This window comes from Panthera tigris, chromosome C2, assembly GCF_018350195.1.
Source record: "Panthera tigris isolate Pti1 chromosome C2, P.tigris_Pti1_mat1.1, whole genome shotgun sequence".
Taxonomy (NCBI): Eukaryota; Metazoa; Chordata; class Mammalia; order Carnivora; family Felidae; genus Panthera; species Panthera tigris.
The window spans coordinates 28,690,341-28,709,399 of NC_056668.1; positions in this window are offsets into that span (position 1 = coordinate 28,690,341).

Below are 19,059 nucleotides of genomic sequence, written 5' to 3' on the forward strand. Positions count from 1 at the left end.
GAAGTGGGTCTGGGTCAATTGGTTTTAATGGCAGAGCTAAACTGTTTGGTCACTTTCACTGACCCTAACTCACAAGTAAAAATTACCATTTCAAAGGTCATCAGTCAATTCAAAATGTGACATTTTTGGCTCAAGAGTTTTAAAACTGCAACATAAGAAATCTGGAGGACTTGTATTTCTGGAAAAACTGTGTATTAGACATATTAAAGAGCCCTCTCATTAGGAAAAAGGTGGGGGTTTCCATAAACCATTGTTTTAACTGCATGTTAATCTCCTGAAACTTGGAGGAAAATATCTGAGGGACGAAAATATTTTAAAAGTTTGTTGAAACTCAAAAGGAGGGAGGCAGAGATACCCTAAAGGCAAATGCTAAGATCATCACTCCAAATTCTGGGCCATTAGCAAGACAGAGAAGATGAACCTGAGATTCATGGATTTAGCCAAAGTCCTTGGACAAGACTAAAGTGGTCCAAAATCAATTGTCCTGATCAAAGTGGATCATTTCATAAGTATTTTTATACATAAATACTTAATTTAAAAAAATGTTGCTGTTGTTTTGTTTTGTTTTTATTTGAGAGAGAGAGAGAGAGAGAGAGAGAGAGAGAAGCTGACATGCAAGTGAGAGAGAGCAGGGGAGGGGAAGAGAAAGAGGGAGAGAGAATCCCAGGCACACTCTGGCAGTCAGCACGGAGCCTGATGTGGGGGCTCCACCCCACAAAGCATGAAATCATGACCTAAGCTGAAACCAAGAGTCAAATGCTCAACCAACTGAGCCACCCAGGAGCCCCAAGACTTATTTTTTTAGAGCATTTCTAGGTTCACAGCAAAATTATTGGGGGTGGGGGGTACAGAGATTTCCCATATATTCCCTTCTCTCACACATGCATACCTTCCTCCATTATCAACATTTCCCACCAGAATGGCACATTTGTTACAACTGATGAACCTACACTGACATATCATAATCACCCAAAGTCCATAGTTTACCTTAGGGTTCACTCTTGATTCTGTACATTCTATAGGTTTTGATAAGTGTATAATGATAAGTATCCATCATTATAGTATCATTGAGAGTACTTCGATCATCCTAAAAATCCTGTGTTCCTCCTATTTATCCCTCCCCTCTACTCCAACCCTTGGCAACCACTGATATTTTACTATCCTCACAGATTTGTCTTTTTCAGAATGTCGTATAGTTGGAATCATACAGTACGTAGCTTTTTCAAATCGACTGCTTTCACTTAGTAATAGGCATTTAAGGTTCCTCCATGTCTTTTCATGGCTTGATAGCTCCTTTCTTTTTAGCACTGAATAATATTCCATTGTCTGCCCGTACCACAATTTATCTATACATTCACCTACAGAAGGACATCTTGATTGCTTCCAAATTTTATTAATTATGAATGAATAATTATTATGAATGAAGTTTTGATAAAAACTGCCAAAATGTTTTCCAAAGTGACTGCACCATTTTGCATTCCCACCAGCAATGAATGAGAGTTCCTGTTGCTCCACATCCTCCCCAGCTTTTGATGTTGTCAGTGTTCTGGATTTTGGCCATTCTAGTAAGTGGATCGCACGGTTATTTAATGTGCATTTCCCCGATGACATATAATATATGGCATCTTTTCATATGATTTTTTGGTATCTGTGTATCTTCTTTATTGAGGTGTCTGTTAAGGTATTTGGCCCATTTTTAATCTGGTTGTTTTCTTATGGTGGAATTTTAAGAGTTCTTTGTGTATTTTGGATAGTTATCCTTTATCAGATGCGTGTTTTGCAAATATTTTTTCCTAGTCTTTGGCTTGTCTTTTCCTTCTCTTAATATTGTCTTTTGTAGAACAGAAGTTTTTAAATTTTTAAATGTTTCTTTATTTTTGAGAGAGAGAGAGAGAGAGAGAGAGAGAGAGAGAGAGAGATACAGTGTGAGTGGGAGAGGGGCAGAGAGAGAGGAAGACACAGAATCTGAAGCAGGCCCCAGGCTCTGAGCTGTTAGCACAGAGCCCAACACAGGGCTCGAAATGACAAGCTGTGAGATCATGACCTGAGCTGAAGTCAGATGTTTAACTCACTGACCCACCCAAGTGCCCCAGTAGAACAGAAGTCTTTAATTTTAATGAAGTCCAACTTATCTGGAGTGCCTAGGTGGTGCAGTCAGTTGAGCATCTGACTCTTGATCTCTGCTCAGATCATGATCTCACAGTTTGTGAGTTCGAGACCTGCATAGGGCTCTGTGCTGATGGCATGGAGCCTGCTTGGGATTCTGTCTCTCCTTCTCTCTGCCCCTCCCTCACTTGTGCGCTCTCTTTCTCTGTTAAAATAAGTAAATAAACTTAAAAAAATTTAAATACTTCACTCTCTTCTTGCTTGCATGGTTTCTGAGGATATATCAGATATAATTCTCATCTTGTACCTATATTATCTATCTATCTATCTATCTATCTAAATAGAGAGAAAGAGAGAGAGAGAGGGAGAGAAGAAGAGAGATACAGTATAATATGATATCAGATAACAGGATAAATTCTGCACCCCTCCCATTTCTCCTAGGCAATTAACAGGATAAATTCTGCAGTCTCCCCAACACCCCACCCCACCCCCATTTCTCCTAGGCGACTGTCTAGTTCTTTCTGAGCTTCCTGGATCTGTCTTATGATTAGTTCTGAGGATTTTAGTGAATCTATGCCTCTGGACTGTAAATTTCACAAGTGTTTCACAAGTCCCCTCTCCACCCCCCAGGTTGGAACGGATGGCTAGAGTGGGCTGGGGTTGAGTATTTCCATTCTCCCACATGGAAGGCTAGAACTGAGTAAAGTTGGGTACTTCCCCTCCTCAGGTCAGCTGGACTCTGGTTAACTCCTAAGGGCAGACATTATTAAGAAGAACAGAGAGTTCTTGTTTATTTCAAAATGGTTCCTTTTCCCCCTCCCTCCTAGAAGTAGAAGGGGATTTTTCTCTGATATTTGCTGTCCACCCAGAGCTTCCAGAAATTCACCAATTATAGTTCAAGTTTTCCAACCCTGGCACTGGTTCCCACAGCAATTTCTATTCCTGAGTCTCTGCTCTGGTAAGCCATGACTCCCTGTATTCACCTGTTTGTCTCTGTAATCTTGGGAACATCAGTTTACCCTATGTCCTCACCTGCCTTATAAATCGTAAAAGAGTTGCTGATTTTTCAGTTCAGTCTGTTCACCTTTTTACTTGTTGTTAGGACATAGTGGAGACTTCCAAGAGCCTTACATACAGAACTGAAAGCTGGACAGTTTCCTTCCTAATATTTTTATGAAGAATAATGGAAAGAGAAATGGCCAACATACTCCTGAAGAAGAGGAACACAGCAAAGGTGTTTGCCTTGATAAATAGCATGACCAACTATAAAACTATAATAATAAAAACAGTGTTTGATCAATTGGTGGGCAAAATAGAACACATAGCTCAGAAACAGATGTATGCATATTGAAACTTGATATATGAAAGAGATGGTCACGTAAAATATTATAGAAATCATGGACTCTTCAATAAATATTGGACTAATAGTTATACATATGGGAAAAAATGGTATAGGATCCTTGCCACAAACCACATACAAATCAATTTGAGGTTGATTAAAGACCCAATCTCAAAGCTAATAGAATATAACACAGGAGGATTTATTAATTACCCCAGAATAGGTTAGGTATTTTTAAACAAGATACAAACAGTGCTAACCATAAATGATTGATAAAATTTGGCACTTTATATAATTAAAATTTATGTCATTAAATGGAACTACAAATATATTAGAAAGATAAACCATAGAGATATTTGCAACACATATAATCTGCAAAATGTTAGTATTCAAAATATACAAAGAACTTCTAAAAATTAGGAAAAAATAAAAAACAAAACAAGTGAAATTATACAAACAGGAATTTCCACAGGATAAAAAGAACTGGAGAATAAGCATGAAAATATATTCAATTTCACTGGCAATCATGAAAATGCAAATAAATATCACAAAAAATATCATTCTACTTTCATCAGACTAGCAAATATTAAGCGGTATGATAATGCCATGTATTGGCAGCAATGTGGTTCAATTAAAACTTGAAATGGCATGAGTAGGAGTATAAATTTGGCAAAACTATTCTGACAAGCAATTTGGAATTATTTTATAAAGCTGAACATTTGTATATCATACTTTCTCCTATTTCTCAACCATCAGGAGAAACAGACAAGAGTGTCCACTGTAGCGCTCTTGATGATGATGGTAACTGAAAATAAGTGCAATATCCAGAAATGGGAGAATGGGTAAATAAATTTCAGATTTTTCCCATAATGAACTATTTATATATCAACAGAAACTAAGGACATATAGCTACACAAAACATCTTACAAAATAAATATGGAGAGGAAAAAGGCACATAAATCTATATAGACTAGATACATTTTCCATCATGTCAATTTAAGTAATTTGAAACTACATGTCCCATAATACTTCTTTCTGTGATTTTTAATTAAGCTTGCTTGCTTAAAAAAATGTATCTGAGATTTTTAGAAGGTGAAAGTTTTAACTCCCAGAAGGTCAGAATCATTCATGTGTAGCTGTAGCTCCAGACACGTTGTCACTGATCCGGGCAAAAGACAGCAGCCAGGCCTGCCTGCAGCTTCCCCAAATCCCTCCACATTTTCTCCCTCAGGTTCTCTGACTCTGGCCAGATATGGCTCAGCTCCTGGGTGAAGGGAAGCATCCTTCAGGTCACCTACATCATCCAGATTGGAGGCCACAGGAAATAAGTGTGTTTGTTAGTGGTCTCTCCCGCTTCATGTCCAGCTTCAGACTCAGACTCAAGCCTGGCTGACTTTGAACTGAGAAAGGCCAGACGTACATAAACTGCCTAATTGGTTCCATAATTACGGCTCCATAATTGCCTAAATTCTGATCCCTGTGATAAATCCCTTATTCATTATCACTCACATGGGTTCTGCTTCCTTGAGCAAACCCTACCTGATACAAACAGCATGACGTCAGAGTGTGTCCAAATGTTTTAGGTAACTCGAAACTAAAACTAAAAAATGCATTGCTTTGCTATGCATCATATTGATAACAAATTTTTTAAGACAGAAAATGGCAAACACAAAATTGCCTCTTGGAGGGAAGCAGGGATAGGAAAGGATAAGAAAGAAATACATTTGTGGACTCAATGGTATTCAGAATGGCAGGGGTAAAGTCCTCCAGGTGAGAGGGGAGATTCACTGGTGTTCATTTTATTATTTCACTTCACAATTTGCATATATATTATGCATATAATTTTGTGTGTATCAAATAGTATGTAATAATAATAAAAAATAAAGCATTGAGATAAGAAAGGCATAAAAACAAGAGTTAAGACATTTTAAAAAAATGGACAGGAAAAGAATGCAGTGTCTAGAGCAGAAGGTGCACCAATTTTCTGAACCACCCTAGAAAAACCCATCCTCAGAGATAGCAAAGGCTACAAACATGAGCAGACCCAGGTGTAAGCCTCAGGGTAATCAAAATAATTTAGGAGTAGTAATTTTAGTACTCTGAGTATACACCAGAAAGGCTTGTCTGTCCAACGAACTAAGGCTGTAACCGGTCACGACTGCGTTTAGGACAATATTGCAGCAGGTTCCTAACACGGTTCTCACAGCCAGAGTAGCAATGGAGTAGTATGGTAAAACCTTGATTTGTGAGCATAATTCATTCCGGAAATATGCTTGTCATCCAAAGCATTTACACATCAGAGTGAATTTCCCCAATGAGAAACAATGGAAACTCAGATGATTTGTTCCACAACCCAAAAATATTCCTATAAAAATTATTACAATACTGTAATATAATATGTAATAATAAAGACAATACAAAGTATAAAGAAAAATAAACAAATTAACTTGCATTTACCTTTGAAAACTTTCCGGGCTGGTGTGAGGGAAACAAGAGAGCAGAGGGTTATTGTGTAGGATGACTTTCACTATCACTAACAGAATCACTGCTATCAACTGGCTCAATGGAATCTTTAACAGGGAACCTATGCAATAACACTTGCTTTTGCCTCCTTTTGAGGATTCCGTGGAAATGTGACATTGCATTGTCATTAAACAGATTTATCGCTTGCACAGTACAGTCTTATTTGGGTGGTGCTTTTCTACAAAATTTTGCACGGTTTCCCACATTTTACACATCTCCCTAATCTCATTTGAAGTGAGGATTTTTTCCGCCTTTTTCTACTCCTCCTCTGCATACAAGATGCAGACGTAGACTTATCATAAAATTTTGCAATTTCAGCCACTTGCATACCTTGTTCCTACTTCTCAATGATTTCCTTCTTAACTTCCACCATAATCATCTCCTTCTTCTTACCACCTTTCTTATCAAACTTTTTTTTTGCATGGGAGCCATTATATATGCTCACACAGATGTTGACTACAGTACAGTATTAATAAACCCTTGTCATAAACTATATTTAATGTAAATGGCAATAAGGCAGCAGAGGAAAGGGTCTAGATCTGCAGGCAGCTCAACCTAGAATGAAGCAAAGCATCCCTAAGTTTACTCTTGTATGGAAAAGTAAAGGACCATTCATATAGGTGCTTTGAAGTGACAAAAAATAAACTAATGCCAGTTGTGGGCACCTTCCACTGTTCTGAAAAATCGCTGATTTCTGCCAGACACAGCTGACTCTGAGCATGGGAGCATGGGAGCATCTGAGCATGGGAGCATCTGAGCATGGGAGACGATCACCCACAATCCCACAGCAAGCGAGTGAGAGAGAGAGAGAAGAGAGAGAACCATTGGCTCAGTTGTGATCATGTGCCATTCAGCGTCACATACTCCTATTGCAACAGGTCACTCCTTTATCAAGTTAAAATTTATTAGAAATGTTTGCCCGTCTTGCGGAATACTCACAGAACAAGTTACTTGCAATCCAAGGTTTTACAGTATTCCCAATAACACCATTCTACATAGTGCACATGAAAAGAAAAATGCTTCCACCCATTTGCTGGGAATTCCTTCCCTATTTCCTTACTCCACAACAGAAACCAAGTATCATTACTTGGAGATGATCATTACTTAGAAAATCAGAAACAAATCAAGTATAAATAAATTCAATGATCTAATGTATCAAAAATCAGCAGTTTAAAAGTTTTTAATTGGCAATATAACTCTAACAAAGATTGCATAACAATACCAACAAAAGCTACAGAATACCTTGGAATAAAGTTAACAGAGAATGTGTACAACTATTTGAGGAAAACTAAAACACTGGACATGGAAATCTTTATTAAATGTATAAATATACCTTATTCCTAGATAGGAAATCTCATTGTTCTAAAGATGTCAATTCTTCTCAAACTAATACATAAAATTAAAGTTTTAATCAAAATCCTTGTAATGTTTTTAGAGGAAAGGGAAGTAAGTTGATTCTTAAGTCCATGTGGAAAAGAAGGTCAATGTAAAGAGACAAGAAATTGTCAAAATGAAGAATAATAAGCATATATTTGTCTAACCAGATATAAATATTTATGACACTGCTTCAGTTACTAAAACTGTATGTTACTCACCTTGACAATCAGATTAATGAAACACAACAGTCAACCAAAGACTCATGCACATATGGAAATTTTATATATGGTAAGTGAAACATTTCAAACCAGTGGGGAAAGAATAGTTTATTTGGTAAATATTATTTTAACAATTGCCTTTATATTTAGAAATAAAGTTGGAAATCAATCTTGCAACATATGTTATAAAAAAATTATGTTAAGATTTGAATATTTAAAAACATAAGTATGTAAGAATAAAATGTGGGGGAGCATTGTTTAAATCTTAATCTGGGAAGTTCTTTTAATTCATGATACCAATTTTAAAACCCAAAAAAGAGACTTACCTATATAAAAATGTAAAATTTTAACATGACAAAAAGATGGTATAAACAAAATAAAACAAATGACATACTGAGAAAAACTATTATAGCATATAATTGTGAGTCTTGATGTGAATATTAATAGTAAGTATCTACAAAATAATAGGTAAAATCAGTAATAAGTTTGGATATGAAAAATAAGTATAAGTGAATTATAAACATTAACAAAGATTTTTAACAACACCAGTAAACATATAATTGCAAAAATAAAGCAACGGCAATGTAATCTTCCCTATGAAATGAGCAAATATTGACAAAATGCAGCACTGGCCAGAAGGCAGGGAGGGACAGGGGCAAATACACATGAATATACAAGAGTATAATTTGGTACACAGCTTTTTAGATGGCAAAATAGCAATATCTATTAAAATTCTGAATCTGTATAAATTTTAACCTCAATTACTGGTACACAAAAATTATAGAAAAAGGAAAAACTGACGAAGAAGGATTTCATTGCAGAATTATACTAGCAAAAAGCTAGAAATAACACAAGTATCCAACATTACCCAATTATCTGACTGTTTAAATAAATTACAGTACATTAGTGTAGTGGAAAATTACGTAACTATTAGAGTGAAAACAGAATTATGTACAACGGCATGGAAAAATATCCACTGTGTGTGTGTGTGTGTGTGTGTGTGTGTGTGTGTGTGTGTGTAGTTAAGGAAGATATACAAATTACAAAACTGTATCACAGAAACACATTCCTGTTAATAAAAATGTATAGCTATGTTATGCATATCTATGCAAAAACATTTTTTTTTCAAGGAAAGACACCATATGGGAAAGTTGGATTGTTTGAAGGGGAAAAGTTTTCTTTCTAATTTTATATACTACTGCATTGTTGAGATTTTTTATAAAAAGCTATATAAAGAGAGTACTTTCAGCTGGCCTAAAATCTAGAAAAAAATTCACATTAAAAAAAAGGAGAAATCTAGGGCACAGTATATTTCACCTAATCCTCTGAGCTCATCATCTTCATGAATAAAACAACTCATTGGCAACTTTTGTAATTCCTAAAGTAGAAGGCACTGAAATCTCCTAGAATAGTGCAAAAGAAAATTTTTAGGAAATGGACAGATAATGTTGTTTAAAATGTATTTATAAGAGTCCTTCTGTTAGCCTAAAAGAAGCCCAAGTTAGACTGCATTACAAATGTTATTTTCTTCATAGAAATTTTAGCCCATTATCAATTAAATTTTTCTTTCACTGCAGTAAGGGGAAAAAAAAGACTCTGAATGCTTCCCTTCAATACATGGGAGTTTAAGTATATATAAAGACATAAAATAATATTTTTAAAAAGCCTCCTCTCCACTAAGGTAAATTTTTCTTTGAAGCAGTTATCACACTTAAAATTATATGACTATTTCAGCAACTAAGTGTTAAATGTCTGGTCTCTTATAAGCTCCCTGAGCTCAGGAATTCTTTCATTCTGGTTCCTTACTGTGCGCAGAGTGTCTAGGAAACAGTAGGTATAAAACAAATATTTATGGAAGGGAGGGAGGAGAGGAAGAAGGAAATCAGTCACATTTTGGAAGAAAAAGGTACTCCAATGCCATCTCTCTTTAGCAGAGATAAAAGAGATATAAGAAGTATGTAATGAGTACAACCGAGCTGGCCCTGGAATTGTCTTCTACTAACTAGACCAGAATTTTTCTGCTCTACCAGACAACAGATGCTATTTTGTTTCAATTAGTGGATTTCATCCCAGTTTGAATATCTTCATGTATTTCATACGGCAAATTTGGTAAAATTTAGGCAAACCTTTCAACACTTATCGCTAAAATCTCAGATTGTTGTTAAAACATTTGAATCAGACCATTTGAATAGGATCAATGGATTATGAATGTCCCTTCCCTTCCCTTCTCTCCTTTGTCTCCAGCCTGTCTGTAGTTAAGGTTAGAAGGTATTTTATTTTGCAACTCTTATCAAGTTTCTTCTTTATGTTAGGTAAAAATTTAAGGCCAAAACTATGTGTTATAGAAAACTAAATAAATACATTGAAAAGACCACGTTTCTTAAGGATTTCTTTGTTGAAAGAAAAAAGAAACCTGAAAAGCTGCCATATTCTAGACTCCATATTAACTCCCTTACTGGCCCAGCTATGTAAAATAATTTTTTAACTATCAAGACAGTTTTCTTCATGTGCTCAAAAGCATATCTTAAATCTAATGATCGTCCTGTGACAACATAATATTTTGATGGGCTGAGGAACGATGAAGATGCCAAGGAGGATTAGACACTTGAAGTGCCAAATCATAAGGCATAATTAAATTTAGGGGCCAGAAGCTGAGTTTACGCTTTGAATTCTAGAGCTGCTAGCAAGAACAAGTAAAGGATGTGTCATTTGCATTGAAAACAATGCATAACTTACTCATACTTTGGAGACAAAAAAATTGAAAATCCTATAAGAACACAAGCCTGTGTGACCATAAACTTATTCTTCTCAGGTGGTGGAATGCATTTATTATTTTACCATTACTCTGTGCCATGAGTTACTCATGGAGTTATTAACTGTAAGTCACAAAATGAATCACACCCAGAAGACAAATAAAATAACTGAAAAATAACTCAAAATATTAAAATATTTCATCCTCATTTAAAAATGATAACAATGCTAATTACAAAACTGCATATTATAGTGTTTAAAAACTGCTATGGATTGAACTGCATTCCTCCAAATTATTATATTGAAGCCCTAAGCTCCATGTGACTATATATATATGATCTATAGGAGGTGATTAAGATTAAATGAGGTTATATAGGTGGGGTCCTAATCTATAAGGACTATGACCGGGGCACCTGGGTGGCTCAGTCACTTGTTCAAAAAAGTTTATTTATTTATTTTGAGAGAGTCAGAGACAGTGTCAGCCAGTGAGGGGCAGAGAAAGAGAGATAGAGAATCCCAAGCAGAATCCCTCTGCTGTCAGTGCAGTGCCTGACATGGGGCTCGAACTCACGTACTGTGAGATCATGACTTCAATCAAACCAGGCATCAGATGCTTAACCGACTGAGCCGCCCAGGTGCCCCTTAAATAAATAAACTTAAAAATTTTTAAATAAATAAAAATAAAAGGATTATGACCTTATAAGAAGAGAAATCTCTCTCCCTTCCCACTCCCTCTCCCTCTCTCTTAAAACCATGTGAAGACACACAGAAAAGGCAACCCTCTGCAAACGAGGAAGAGAACTTTCACCAGAAACTGAATCAGCTGCTACCTTGATACCTTGATCTTGGAGTTTACAGTCCCTAGAAATATGAGAAAGTAAATTTCTATTGCTTAAGCCACCTAATCTATGGTATTTTGTTATTATGACAGCCCAAGTTGACTAAGACAAGAAGATAGGTTGTTTGTTAATGTCTTTAATAAACAGACCTAGTTTCAAATTCTCCCTTAGCTAACTCTCAAAATCTGTTTCCTGTCTTTAAAAAGTTATTAATCTATCACAAATCCATTTTTAGAAATAAAGCTTGCAAAAAAAGCTTACAATACATACAAAGCAGCTATTATAGCAGTAAATAGGTAACTACTATTATTTTATGTTTTATTAATAATTCAAATAAACTTTTTAGCAAACCATAGACTGTTATACCTTAAAGACAGCTCAAATAATACATATTTAAATTCAAACTCATCATTAAAAATTGATTGTCCGGAAAGAAGTGGTTTATCTTTCATGAGTCTAATCATTTGTTTTGATCTTCAAGTTCAAGGTAGTGTGATCTTTGAATGACTAGCCTTATGGCAGAATATACTAATACTCATTAAAGAAGATAAAAGCCTATAAAATTATTTTGTCAGGTTGTTGACCACACTGTTTATGCAGTATTTGGCACAATAAATTTAAAGATATAATCATGCTATTTGTACAAACTCACATGTCATTATTAGCTTAAGTAAAAATCGTCCTCAGTGAATACAGCATTTGACACAATTTGGGAATAGATAATAGTTCATGGATAAATCCAATTATTTTAGTAACACTAGAAATATATGTGATGACATGTTCCAACACACATCCATTCAATCACAAAGCATCTAATATTCATGTATGGCATGCTCTGAAAATATTAAAATGTGCTAGACATAGTCAGAGTCTTTAAGCAGCTGGATCCCTAAGACTTAGTAAAGGGTTTCACCCATATCCTTTCATATCCTTTCGGTATTTACTTCTTTTATTTATTCATTCAGTTAATATATTTTAGGCAGCCACCATGTATTTGGCGCTCACAGTTCTAGGAACAGGGAATATAACGAAGAACAAGACAACAAAGCCCCTTGTCTCCTGAAACCTCCACCATAGTCTGCACTGTACTTGCCTGTTTCCTTCTTCATCTTCCTCTGTCTTGGGCACATTCACCACCCACCAAAGCTTTTAGCACACAGTAATAAATAGTGCAATCAGACATAGGAATAGCATGTATGCCACACCTCCATATCCAAACCCATGGTAGACATTGTTAATTAATTATGGCTCTCATTCCCCAAGAATCCGAATGTGATTTCAAAATCCTTTTCAATCCTGTGAATACCGTGAACACTGTGAATCACAGTATTCACACCAGCAATGACTTATCACTTAAAGTTAACAAGCAAGATGGGGCTCAAGTTGGTTGAGCATCTGACTTCCACTCAGGCCATGATTGCAAGGTTCGTGAGTTCAAGCCCCACATTGGGCTTGCTGCTGTCAGCACAGAGGGTGCTTTGGATCCTCTGTCCCCCTCTCTCTCCACCCCTTTCTGGCTCTTGCTCTCTCCCTTTCTCTCTCTCAAAAATAAACATAAAAAAAGTTAATAAACAAGTTAAATTATGTACTTAAAACCCCTTAATATAGGGGTGACTGGTGGCTCAGTAGGTTAAGAATCAGACCCTTGATTTCAGCTCAGGTCACGATCTCACAGTTCATAAATTCGAGCCCTGAGTCAGGCTCTGAGCTGACAGCAGAGGGATTCTGCTTGGAATTCTCTGTCTCCCTCTCTCTCTGCTCCTCTCTTATTCTCTCTCTCTCTCTCTCTCTCTCTCTCTCTCTCTCTCCCTCTCTCTCTCTCTCCTTCTCTCTCAAAAATAAATAAAGAAAAATAAATAAAAACCCCTGAGTAGAATGCAGAACATAGGAGCAAGCTCTAGCCCCTGTTTCAATAAACAAGAAAAAAGGCATGCAAGAAAAAAGGCATGTAACTCAAGTTTGTAAAGGCAAACCTGAAAGTAGTGAGAAAGCAAAGAGGACTAGAAGAATTGTTTCCAGGGATGGAATAGCTCCTCTTGGGCAAGATAAGACCAGTGGCAATTATCTTCATTGGGAGCATTTGCAAAATCTTCCGTGTACATACTAAAGATCCACCTTGATTTAAATTAAGAAAAAAAACTTGCTACAGAAAGAGAAATCAGCAGAGTTTTGGGTGGTCATCGGCAATAGAATCTAAAGGAGCCCAAATGTGAGTGTTGGGGTGGTGCAAAAATTCCTGCTTTTTTGCACAGCTGAGGAGACAAAGCCCCTTTAGAGGGTGGGGTCCACAAAAACACAGAAAATTTCTCTACTTGAAATATATGAAACCATAGAAGTACTAAATTTATCTTAAGTTACAATTAAGTGCCCACCAAGCTAAATTCCCTTGTGAACTGAGATGATCTGCCCTCAGCCCATGTGTGTAACAAAGAAAAGGGCAAATGCTGAGGGAAATAATATCAACCTCTCTCTTCATGGTTCTTTGGCATGCAAAAGTAAATATGAGACACTGGAAGAAGCAGGAAAATGTAATTGAAATGGGGGAAAATAAGATGATATAAGGAGACCACGTCCCTTCCATGAATGTCATCAGAATAAACAGACAAGAGCTTTAAAGTAAATAACAAGATTACAATAATTTTAAATAAAGTAAATTATGTAAAGAATAAAAGATTGATATTTTCAACATATAATTAGAATCAATGTAAAAACCAATGAAACATTCTAGAATCAAAAAAAATACATATATGAATTTAAGAATTCATGGAATAGTTTAATACTAGATTCGACACAGTAAAGACACTATTAGTAAACAGAAAAACAGAAAAATATTCAAACTGAAGCACAGAGAGAAAAAAATAGAAAGAACAGAAAGAACTGAGTATAAATGAATATAGGAGAAAAAGTTAATACAAGACATGAGCTAATGTATGTGTAACTGGAATCTCAGATGAAGAGAAAAGGGACAGAAACAATATTTAAAGAGATATGGATGAGAATTTTTCCAAGCCTTATGAGAAGCATCAATCAGAGATCCAGGAATCTCAGTCAACCCCAAAAAGGATAAATACAAAGGAACTATACATGGCAAAACATAGGTAAAATGCTCAAAAACAAATAGAAAAACTTTTTAATCAGGCAGAGACAAGACAAGAAGATTTCAGAAGATTTGATTACCTTCAGAAAGTAAGAATGAGATTTATGACTGACTTTCCAAAAGAAACAATAGAAGACAATGGCAATGGAACAACATCTTTAAGGCAATCATTCCTTCTTACCCCCTAAATCTATGTTAAACCTAATCCCCAATATAATAGTATTAGAAGGCGGGACCTTTGAGAGGTAGTTAGATCATGAGGGTATAATCCTCATGAATGTGATTAATACCCTTATGAAAGACCCCAGAGAGTTCCCTTGTTCCTTCCACCCTGTGAAGACACAGAATGAGGACAGCAGTCTTGAACCAGGAAACAGGGACTTCACAGCCTCCAGAACTATGAGAATTACATTTCTGTTGTCTATGAGCTATCTAGCTTATGTTATTTTGCTATAGTAGCCTGAACTAATACAATAATCATATAATTAGAAAATGATGATAGATTTGCCTATTTTTCTCGAATTTATACTTTCTATTTATTTTTTGCAGAGACTGTTACTTCCAAAGTACTCTTATATGATAGTTGTAAATGAGTATTCTTATCTCATTTTCAACTGTACTGGTAATAATTCTAAGCTTGGTGCTGGTTCGTTGTTTGGGATATATCTTTGATCATACATTTCTTATTGTAAACATATGTGATATACATTTCCACTTAAATTAATTTAAACTTACAGACAATAATGAAAATATAAGCTATTTTTAAAATAAAAGGCAAACATATTCATCTTTTGAAAGTTTGGAGGTATAATGAGATTCTGTGAAAAAACAAAAACATTAGTATCAGCTTTTTAGTTACAAATCAAATTTATTTCCTACCAATACCTTTACATGAAAAATCTTCATGCAATAAATTTTCAATCCCCCGAAAACAGAAATATATGGAACCATAACAGTCTAGCAGAAGGAAAAAATGTATAAATACTCTGGCTCAATACATGAGATCTGTCCTATTATGGCATAATTTTAACATAGTAGTAATCTTTTATGTTCAAATATTATAGTGCTTCATAGAATCTAGCAATGTAACTCAAACTAAATTGTAATTTCAATACACTTATTCTTTTAATGAATGTGCAGAGAACTGGATCAATTTTCCATTCAATGAACTTTTCGTATACAGATGAGGGAAGAGAAATAAGTGTGAATTAAACAACAACAAGGACAATTTGTCCCCTGAATTAGATTGATATATGGTAAGATTTTTATTATTTGGCAGTGATTTTCCTAATGGAGCACATTTCTGAAATAATAATGAGAAATATTGGGATATATAATTGGACAATTTTTCACTTCAGCTACTATTGTTAAAGATTACCTCTAATCACCAAATTGAAGGTGAAGTATAATTTATTAAGAGAATGAACACTAATTGAGATCATAATTTTCTTGACTTCTCTTGGCCTCTATTTTTCTCTCTATAAATAAAGGGGTGGATCCAGATGCCCTCTAAGATATTTTCCGGCTATGAACTTCATTTAGTTATCTATTTAAAAGTCTCTAATAAATACTTACGACTGTGAATAAAAAAAGACAATCTGGCAGTTTTTAGTCCACCCTATTTATATTTATGCATACAATAACAATTGATCCTAAATCTGTTATCTGGTAAATTTTTTCGGTTTATTGCTTCCTTTTTTCGTATGTTTTGGTACATAGATTTTTTAAATTTAACTTTAAATGACACGTATTGACACTTTTCTAGGAAAAACTGAAAAAAGTATATATTTTAACTTTGTCCTACTTATTCTTCTTTATAACCTATTCTTTTATCTGTATATTTTATCATTTTTTAGTCATTCAGAAAGTTGCCTTCATAACCTTGAATTATCTATTTAAGCTTTGATTTCTTAAATTCTCCATTCCAAATATCTATGAACTCCCTGCTAAGAAAAATGAAGAAAACGATATATCCACATTTCTTTCCATATCCCTGCCCTCATCCTTATTTCCCAACTCTGGGGTTTGTAGTTCTATTTAACATTAGTATAACCAACATTCTTATCTAAGTATTTCATTGTTCCTCTGATTATAAGCAGACAAGAAGGAATAAGTGACCACAGCTACCATCCACTTTAGATGATTTAGGTAATGATATTTAGAACTTTTGAGCTGATGATGTTTAGAAGAGTTTCTTGGACTTTGAGTTGATGCTGTAGTAGGATGAGACTTTGCATGTGGATGGATACAAATCTTTGGGGACCAGAGAGCAAATTGTGGTAGGCTTAAGTTCACATTCTAATTCTTGTAACCTGTGACTATGTTACTTTGCAAGGCAAAACAGGCTTTACAGATATTTTTTTTTTAAGTTACAGGGCTCGAGATGGGGAGATTATCTTGGATTGTCCAGGTGGGTCCAATTTAATCACATGATGTCTTCTGAGTCTACTGTTGCCACAGAGGTAGAAAGTCTCTCGGTTAAGTAATGTGGGTGGCCTCTAGAAGCTGGAAATAAGCCTAAGTTTACAGGTAGCAAGAAAATAAGAACCTTGATCCTCCAATCGCCAAGGAAATAAATTCTGCCAGCAATTCCTATCTAGCAGGAAACAATTCCCCCCTAGAATCTCCAGAAAGGAATGTAGCCCTCTGCTGTTTTGATTTAATCCAGTGAGAGCCATACCAAAATTCTGATCTACAGAAATGTAAAATAATAAATTTGTGGTAATTTGTTAAGGCAGTAATGTAATGGAAAAATGGAAAGTGTTTAGTTCTATTTTAGTTTCTCTCTTATATTAAGAGCATTCCACGATGAGATCATGTGAGCTCTACCTACTTCTTGACCATATCAGGATCCTATTAACAAGGAGGAAGGAGTGGGTGGCAGGGATAATAGGGCCTGCCACAAATGACTAATCCTCTTGATTTGGTTTATATCTCTTGTCCTCCCTCTCAGACTTTCACCTATTGCTTTATGATCCAGAACATCTAACCTATGAGATTATTTTCTGTTTATATGCTCTTGGTAATTCAGTTCCCTCTTTCTGGGACACCTTCAACCAATTGCTTCATATTATCCTATTAACCCATCTCCTGGCTCCCTTTTACTCTTCTAAGTATTTCTTAGACATATTCTCTTTCACTAAGTCTTCTCAACTTCAAGATAAAATTACAGTGTTTATTCAATTCTGTTTCTGCCCTCTGTCCATACCACAAATACGGTGTTGTCAATCCTAAAACTAGCCAGTTATTTTATCAGCAAAGTGAGTTTATTCAGGAATAGCAGAGGAACTGCAACTTGGGACAAGCAAACTATAGTGAACCACAGGCAAGTCCAGAGCACAAAGTCCAGTGGCTTGCTTTTATGGAGGAAAGGATGAAATTGTGAAGCTCTTTCTTAAACAAAAGTCTGTTGGAGTTGAGTGAGAGTTTGAACTTCTCATTGGCTATCGCTATTGCTGGTCAAGGAGAAAAGTTTACTTCCTCCTGCTGGGGCAGTAAATTAAGCTTCTTCCTGCTAAGCATGCAAAGTATGATTCCTTCTGGTGGAGTCTGCAACTGACAACCAGTGGTAGTCCCAGAGAATTCCCCATTCAAGACTTCTGGGCTCCATTTTAGATGAGGTTTCCTTTATTTTCACAGCATAGACCATAATCAATTACATGTATGTGTTTACCTTCTGTCTCTCCTTCTGTTGTTACCAGTGGTTACCACTATGGTCAATAAATGTTTGTTAATATGATCATTATACTTAATAATACCCATGAATTGAGTGAATTATGTGTTCTTCATAAGGAAATTATACTCAATAGTACTCCCTAGACATACACATACTTTTTATGCTTTACATTGTGAAATATTTTTTTCAATGCATGAAAGTGGAGAGATTATAATAAATCCCCATTAACTATACTTCCTTCACCTTCAATAACCATAATATTTTCATGTATGTGTTTTAAGCAGCTAGAAAGCCAGTGGTGGTGTATTACTCCAGCAGGTAGACTTGTTATCAACAGGGATATCAACTTGATTTACATCTAAGGTGAGGAAACATTTCAATTCTCCAGGATCATAGTTCTGGTGCCCTTTAATAACAGCAATAAAAGACAAAACACTCTCAAGAAGAGCCATTAAGTACTACCCAGTAACCAAGAAGAAAAGAAGAAAAAAAAGAGGGGGGGGGGTTGTATATTATAGACACGGACCTGAGAAAACACTTCACAAGTGTCCTAAATGGCCATTATATGTTACAGGACTTGTCCATGAAAGCAATTCCTATCAATTGTGACTTAATTCAAGAGAAAGCTCAAGTGTTCTGTTTTCGTTAGTAATAGTCCACTTCGGTGTTAGCAAGACAAAATGCTTCCTTGCTCATTTGAATAAATCACATTCACTGAAGACTGCTTGAATACTTTTATCCCAAAACAAAAGTAGAGGGCTGAGGAGATTTATTGGGAGTTTCAGCGATGCCCCATCAGCCTGCCTCTGTGCCCACACCGCTATAGGGGCTGTTGTAGGAAGGCTGGAGGGGTGAGGGGCACTTAAAGGATCCCCATGCAGAATCTAGATCTAGGCAAAGGAGCACTCTTTGAAAGGCAGGAAGAACGAAAAAGCAAAGGTTCGAACCCGGGCCTGGTTAGGAACAGGGCCAAACGAAACAATAACCTAACTGTCCTCACTCTCCCTCCAGCGAAGAGGGGCAGGCCGGAACTACACTTCCCATAATGCAAAGCGGCAGGGCGGCGCTAAAGAAATCGTTTGTTTTTACCTCTACTTGGCTCCAGTCGCTTCAGGTTTGATTATATATTCCAG